Source organism: Trichechus manatus, unplaced genomic scaffold (assembly GCF_000243295.1).
Source record: "Trichechus manatus latirostris isolate Lorelei unplaced genomic scaffold, TriManLat1.0 scaffold00123, whole genome shotgun sequence".
Classification (NCBI taxonomy): Eukaryota; Metazoa; Chordata; class Mammalia; order Sirenia; family Trichechidae; genus Trichechus; species Trichechus manatus.
This window is the reverse complement of record NW_004444059.1, coordinates 5178529-5186733: the sequence shown is the minus strand read 5'-3', so window position 1 is coordinate 5186733 and position 8205 is coordinate 5178529. Positions and strand designations below refer to the sequence as shown.

Below are 8205 nucleotides of genomic sequence, written 5' to 3'. Positions count from 1 at the left end.
AAAAAATAAATTAAAAAAAAAAAAAATAGCCAAGACAATCTTGAAGAAGAAGAATAAAGTTAAAGGTTTCCTCTGTCAAATATCAAGATTTATAATAGCGCTAAATATTTAAGTGCAGAAAAATGACCAATGGAAGAGCATATAATGTTAAAAAACAAATCCACATATATGGGTACTTTTCTGAATAAATTTTATATAGGTCAAAATTTATTAATTCCTATGAAATATCCTAATTAACTTTTATCAAAAAATCAGGTTTTATTCACATTGTTTTTGGTAGTTTTAAGCCCATTATTTTTGGATTTTGACAAAAAGAATAAATCAAAGTTTGAAATTATTGATAGCTTTAGCTCTTATTTTCAAGCAGATACATTGTTATTTCATTTTATTTAATGCTATACCCCAACAATAAATCACCATTTTTTTTAAATGAAAGTTTTTACCCCCACAGGATTAGTCTCCAACAAGGAATGCCTAAAGATAGTTCATCTAACTCTCCTTTATGATATCTTAGTTTTATAGTTTTATTCATGCATATTATTCTTGAATCTATTCCAATTAGCACAGAACTTGTTAAGGTCACCAATGACTTATACTTTGCAAAATGCAATAAGTAGTTCAAAATCTTCATATTCTTTGAATTCTCAACACCATTTAGCCATTTTGAAAATCTTTCTTAACTTGGATTTGGGGTCACAATACTCTTACTATCTCTTTGGCCTCTACTTTTCAGTCTTCCTAATGGATTTCTCTCCATCTTTCCAACTTCTAAATGTGGATGTGTCCCATAGACCAGTCCTTGGACCTGTTCTGTATCTATTACTACACCCTAGACAATCTCATATAGCCTTATCACTTCCAATATCATCTATCTTCTGACTCCTAAAGTATTATCTCTATTCCAGATCCCTCTATTGATTTTTTCCCTCATATACTCAAATGTCTACTTGACTTCTCCCTCTGAATGTCTAATAAAAAACCAAAAACATCCAAACCTGTTGCTGTAGAGTCGATTCTGACTTATAGTGACCTGTAGGAAGAACAGAACTTCCCCCATAGGGTTTCCAAGGAGCATCTGGTGGATTTGAACTGCCACTTATGTTTGCTCAGACCAAAAACTTTAAAATAATCCCTGACAACTCTCTTACTCTCAACCCCACCCCAGTTACCAGTCAACAAATACCATCAGCTTGACTCTCAAAATATATATAGTATCTAACCACTTTTCATTATCTTCATGGCTACCACCCAAATCAAGACTAATCATTTCTTCAACACTGCAGTATCATCCTAATTCGTCTCCATGCTTCTGCCCTTGTTCTGCTAGTTTTTTCTCCATATAATAATCTGGGTGATTTCTTAAAATGTAAGCTTATCATGTAACACCTCTACTCAAAATCCTCCAGTAGCTTCCAATGTCAGAGTTATAGCCAAAGTCATTACTGTGACTTATAATGTCCTACACATAGTAGTGGATTTACCATGAACTTCAGCTTAGGAGTCTCACTTACAAGGCCTTAGAAAGAACCCTAGGAATTTTGATTCATAATTTTGTATTATTTCTCTCGAAGAAGCCCCCCCAAATTGTATAATTTTCAGGCTTCACATAACGACATGATCTAGCCTCCCTCTACCTCTCTGAGTTCATCTCGTATTACCCTCTCCCTCCCTCCCTGCACTTGTACTTCTATAGGTTGGTCCTGGGACATGCCAAGCAAGTCCTAAGATGTTTGCAGTTTCCGTTAAGGCTTTTTTCTTCACTTCCTTAAGATCACTTCCCAATGTTACTATATCAATAAGATCATCCATCTCTTACCATTCTGTATAAAATAGCAAGTCATGTCCCTCAAAACTTACCCTGCTTTGTTTTCTGCAGTACTTGTCATTGAGTAATAAGTATCACATTTATTTATTTGTTGTTGTTATTTATTATTGTTTTATTATTGCTTATTGTCCATGAGGTCTGTCATGGATTGTGTCCCTCAAAAATACGTGTATCAATTTGACCAGGTCATGATTCCCAGTATTGTATGATTGTCTACCATTTTGTAATCTGATGTGATTTCCCTATGTGTTGTAAGTGCTATCACTATGATGCAATAAGATGGATTAACAGCAGTTCTATTGATGAGGTCCACAAGATTGGATAGTGTCTTAAGCCAGTCTCTTTTGAGATATAAAAGAGAGAAGTGAGCAGAGACACATGGGAACCTCATACCACCAAGAAAGCAGTGCCAGGAGCAGAGCATGTCCTTTGGACCTGAGGTTCCTGCGCTGAGATGCTCCCAGACCAAGGAAAGACTGATGACAAGGACCTTCCTCCAGAGCCAACAGAGAGAGCAAGCCTTTTCCTGTAGCTGATGTCCCGAATTTGGACTTGTAGCCTACTGGACTGTGAAGAGAATAAATTTCTCTCTGTTAAAACCATCCACTTTTGCTATTTCTGTTGGAGCAACACTAGACGACTAAGACAAGGTCCATGAAGGATTTCGTTCTATTCATTGCTCTACCTGAAGCAGTTAGAATAGGGCACAGCACACAAGAGGTACTCAGTAAATATTTTATAAATAAATGAACAAATGAATAAACAAACCCATGTTGAGGCAAGGTTGAGGCTTTATCTTCCTGAGTTCTTAATGTGGAATAATAACATGAGTCTCCTCTCAGCAGTCAGCTTTTTTCTTCACTTTGCAGTGCCCAAATCCACTCCAGAATGTGGAACAAGGAAAACCCATATACATGTCTTACACTTCCCTCATCTGGCCTTGCTTCTCCTTTCTTCTCCCAACCCACCGTCACCCCAGAGTGAGAAACAGAAAGGACAGGATTTTCATTTATTGACCCTACATCAGCTGAATGCTATGAATTGAGTCCTCCAGGCTTAGGAATGGATATACTAAAGAGAGGGAGAAAGAATTCATAAAATTCTTCCACTTTCTTGCTGCACAATCAGATTGTGAAAGCTAAAATCTGAACACAACTTTGGCCTTTCTATTTGTACTCTTCTCCCTGGCACGCACATACCCCCAAAAAATGAAACTTGAGGGGTGGTCATCAGATGATGTCAGTTTGCTAGAATGTATGAAATTACTGAAGACTCTGCCTGTAGGAAAATGAAAACTCTGGACAGTTTTGTACTAAGCATGTTACTAGTTCTCTCCTTTTTCTTTTACCACAGCCTGTATTTTATTTACTAACATCTCATTCCCCTATACCTACTACCTTTCTCTAAGCACAAATAGTTTAGTTCTTGACCTATTAAAGTCAAAAATACCCCTTTCATTCTGTACTTTGTACCAATTATTGACATCTCCTTTTGAATATCTCAAAGGTACATCAAACACAGTTTTTCGAGTACCAGTCTCATAACCTTCCACCCTATGTTTGTGCATGCTTAACTTTTAGCTACCTAGTATCCATTCATCTAACTACTCACAACAGCCGCCTTTTCTCTCTGTGTATATCCCTGTCCACTCTTAGTCCACGTAGTTCCAGTTGCATTGACCTGACCCACACCTGCAGAGTGGCATGGGACCCAGGCCTGGCCGATTAAAGCACTGCCTCCAATAATAACAATTGGGTCAGGCCAATTCAGGCCTAAAGACCTTATACCAGGACCTTCATTTGAACTACTGGGGGACTGGACTCTTACTTACCCACTTGATTAGTATTGAGATAAAGTCCAAATCCCTTAACAAGCATACAAAGATTTTCATGAGCTTTCTCCTGCTTAACTCTCTCCAACATCACCTGGCCATCACTTTGCATGCCACCCTTTACCTTAATCAACTTTCTGTTCCCTAAGTGGATCAAGCATTGACATCTCTAGATGTATGCATGCCCTGCTGCCTCTCTCTGGAATACTTCTCACCTTCTGCCTTTCCCCAGCTAATGTTTATTCATCTTTTGGGTCTCAGATTATGAGTCATTTACTCAAGAACATCTTCTCTGGCCTCCATATCTGAGCTAGGTGCTCCTCCTATGAGGTTCCACATCATCATCTGAATGAACCTCGTCTTACACACCTGTGAGCAAAAAATGTTATTGTGGTGCTAATAATTCCTCAACTATTTACACAACAGTTATATGTAAAACATAGTGCTAGGTGCTGTGAAGAATATGAAAAATAAAATGAAAATACCTTTTACTTTATAGAGCATAAAAACAAAATCTTAAATTGGATAAGTGAGACAATAGGGGCAAAGCCCACACTTGTGATCCAGTAAAATCATAGCAGGCACATTAACCATAGGGTAATAAATAAGATGCTACTCATAAAATAACTGAATAACAATTTTCAGTAAAGTATGCGTCTGTAATAAGGCACAATTAGTAAAAGACCTGAAAATTAACAACTCTATTCCCATTTTTAAATGAAATGTAAATGAAGAGTACCCTAAGTATTTAAATAAATGCATATTTAGAGCAAAGGAATTTTTTTTTTTTTTAATTTGAAGAAACATAATGTCTCACTAAGGAAGGAAAAGATTTGATGAAGAAATTTCTGGAAGTATAAGTGACTAAGAGTATAAAACAAGAGTAAAATACAAGGTGGCAGACAGATCCTTGAAAGACACTGTTGTAAGGAAAGGTAAATGGAGATGCATATAAATTCTAATAGTTGAGGTTTATGCTACTGCCAAGTAAGAAACCCTGGAGACTTTATCAAGTTGCAAAGTGACTAAAAATTCTATATAGAAATTCCAAGATGAGAAGTGGGACTTTCTAAAGCAAAGACAAAAAAATTCTTAATGGAGCTAGAACAGAAAAAAGATGCACAGTATACTTCAAAGATGGGTCAACAGTCTCATCTCCTCAATAGCAGATTTGATGAACCAGAACAAGCTGACATGGGCCAAAAAAGACATCAGAAATCCTAGCAGCAAACATGTAGCTTTTATTTTACAATTCAGTGGAAGGTAATCAAATCTCAACAAATACATGAAAAAGTAGTTTGACACTACTATATGCAAGACATGGCAGAGCTTACTCTTCAATTAGGGGTTATAAATTTGATAGCTTCTCTTATACCTCAAGATTCATAATCCTCTCCATTTCCAGGCTAGCACAGAAAGAACATCAAGAAAAAAACTACCTTCAAAACTGAAAAATAATGAATCATTATTTCTACCAGCAAAACCTTCTTCAATTAATGACACAGTATGAAATATATAATCCTAGTACAAAGAAAGGAAAAAAGAAAACTTGTTCAATTTATTGCTAATAGCACCCAGGTAGTTCTTCCTGGAAAGGGTTACTGTTACCACAGTACTAAAATGTAAAGAGCATTACAATTACCTTCCATGTTATATATTTTCAAAATGCACCTGACTCATTACATAAATATACCCTGTGGTTCCATGCATATTGATTCTCTTCTTCATTTGCCAATTTCACATAATTCACTCAATATGGGAGTTGTCTACTTCATTAGAAATAAAACTAGATAATACAATGGCTTAAGACTTCATGAGTAAAGAAAACAGAACTTCAAAGCTCTGGAACTTTGCCACAGATGTAATAATGACAGCATAAAATGAGCATCAAATATGTCAGATTGATTTTTCTTTTTGGGATGATTATAAAATAAATGTACTTTTCACTATTATGGCAAGCAGAGGACACAAATGGCAGAATGGGGATGCTAATAAAATAACCCCACGTGCATAGAACATACAACAGTCACAACACCACTATGTTTTTCCCATGAGAGAAAACATCTGTGATCTACATCTGTAAGCTGAGGATGATTACACCTCACAGAGTTACTCTGAGGATGAATGAGAATGCCAATGAGAGTTCTGTGAAAAGTGTAAAGCTTTATATGCATATGAAGTAGTTTAATTTCATGGGTTCACAATCATAAAACTTTATTAGGTCAGATTTCAAAATTTAGGATTTTTTTATTTGTTAGTTTGTTTAGGACAAAATTTGACTTAAGAACATGATTATTACAATGAAACTAAAAAATTAAAAAAAAAAAACATTGCCCATGAGTTGATTCCAATCTATAGTGATCCTATAGGACAGATCAGAACTGCCCCATTGGGATTCCAAGGAGCAACGGGTGGATTCGAACTGCCAACCTTTTGGTTAGCAGCCAAGCTCTTAACCACTGCAGTGTGTGCTTAATTTAGGCAGAAAGTTGGAGGCCAAAAGAAAAAAAGGCTTTTTTTAGGGGGAAGGGTGATGAGGAAAGAGCTCAGAGAGGGAAGTGTAGGAGACAGAAGGGCTTCAGATTTAGCTACAATGCCACCTGGACATCCAGGAAAACATGAGCATCAGGCAGTTGCAGACGTGGGACTTAATCTAAAAATAGGAGCTGAAGTTAAATTTTTTTTTTAATTATGTATCATTTGAATTGGCAGTTAAAATTAGGAAAGTGGATAAAATAATGTAAACTATATGGAAAATTTTTGAAAACAGTGGCCAAGTTCATCAAAGGACCTTATCAAAAAAGTGAAAAGACAACCTACTGATTGGGAGAAAATTTAGGGGAACCATATATCCGATAAGTGTCTAATATCCAAAATATGTTTTAAAAAAGACTTTCTACAACTTAACAACAGAAAGATAAAAACGCAATAAAAAAATTGGCAAAGGACTGGAACAGACATTTCACTAAAGAGGATATTCAAATGGCCAACAAACACATAAAAAATTTTCAACATCATTAGCCATTAGAGAGATGCAAATCAAAACTACAATGAGATACCCACTTCACCTCTATTAAAATTGTAATCATCAAAAAATGGAAAAGAACAGGTGTTGGTGAGGTTGTAGAGAAACTAAACCCTCAACCTTTGCTGGTGGGAATGTAAAATGGTACAGCCACTGTGGAAAACAGTTTGGCAGTTCCTCAAAAAGTTGAACATAGAACTATCATACGACCTAGCAATCCCAATTCTAGGTATATACTCAGAAGTGAAGGCAGGAACACAGGCAGAAACCTGTGTACCAATATTCATTGCAGTACTTTTCACAATAGCCAAAATGTGGGAACAACCATAATGTCCATGAACAGATGAACAGATAATATGTATTACATATACACAATGAAATACTACTCAGCCATAAAGAGAAAGGAAATCCTGATGCATGCAAGTGCCTGGATGAACCTTGAAAACATCATGCTGAGAGAAATGTCAGATGCAAAAGGACAAATATTGTAGGATCTCACTTATATGAAATAAGCATATATATAGAAACCAAAGATTATTAATAGTTACCAGGGGTAGGAGTGAGGGGGAAAGGAGAAATTTTTGCTTAGTGGACATTCATTTTATGTTAACTGAGGTGGAATGATTTGTAAAAAGGTAGCAAGAATGATTGTACAACTTGTAGAACGCAATCACTGTCATAGAATTGTACATGTAGAAATTGTTGAGATGACATGTTTCGCTATTTGTATTTTCACCACAATTTAAAAAAAGGGGGGCAAGAAAAGCACTTAAAAAAATGCTTAACTTAAAAGATGGGAAAGTAATAACAATCAGGAAGAGAAACAGGAGGGTTTGAAAGTTGGAAGCTAAATGTGCCAGAAAATCCAAAAGAAAGTGGGGGGGAATTCAATTAGGAGAGGCTGATCAATAGTGTGAAATGTTTCCCCAGTGAATGAAGTAAAAGTAAGGCTGAAAAAAGTTTATCGCTTTTGGCAAGTAGATAGCATAGGTGACCTTTTAGAGAGTAGTTCCAGTAAAAGGGTGGGCAGGAGAGTGAGATCTCTATAGTCATCTGTATACATAGTTGGAAGCCTGAACTGACTCCTGAAAACACCATTAACAACGCATTATTTCAAAATATTTGCCATGACCATGGCCATATTTAACATCTTCTGTCCATCCACCACCCCTCCTTGGAAACCCTACGGGGCAGTTCTACTCTGTCCTGTATGGTTGCTATGACTCGATGGCAGTAGGTTTGGTTTTTTGGTTTTGGTCCCTGGATTAATTAATGGCACCTCCTTGTCTGCCCATATACTAATAAAAAGTTATAAATGGCAGAGAGCTTAGAAATCATTGCAAACTGGTGGCTAGCAACTCAAATTCAGCCCTCATGTTTACATTTTTTTACTAAAAAAAAGTCTAGATTTTCAAATTCTTAAAAGATGCAAAAGATCTGACAATACTGACCCCAAATTCCTGCTGCTCCTTTAGCAAGAAAAATGTACATTTCAGTGCCCTACAAACACCTGTCTCCCAATTA

At 36.3% G+C, this 8205-nt stretch overlaps 1 protein-coding gene across 1 annotated transcript in view; it reads right to left on the bottom strand.

The window, feature by feature from the left end:
• ADAMTS20 (ADAM metallopeptidase with thrombospondin type 1 motif 20) overlaps positions 1 to 8205 on the bottom strand; it is a 218167-nt gene that overhangs the window by 186747 nt on the left and 23215 nt on the right. The gene's annotated exons all lie outside the window — the stretch shown is intronic.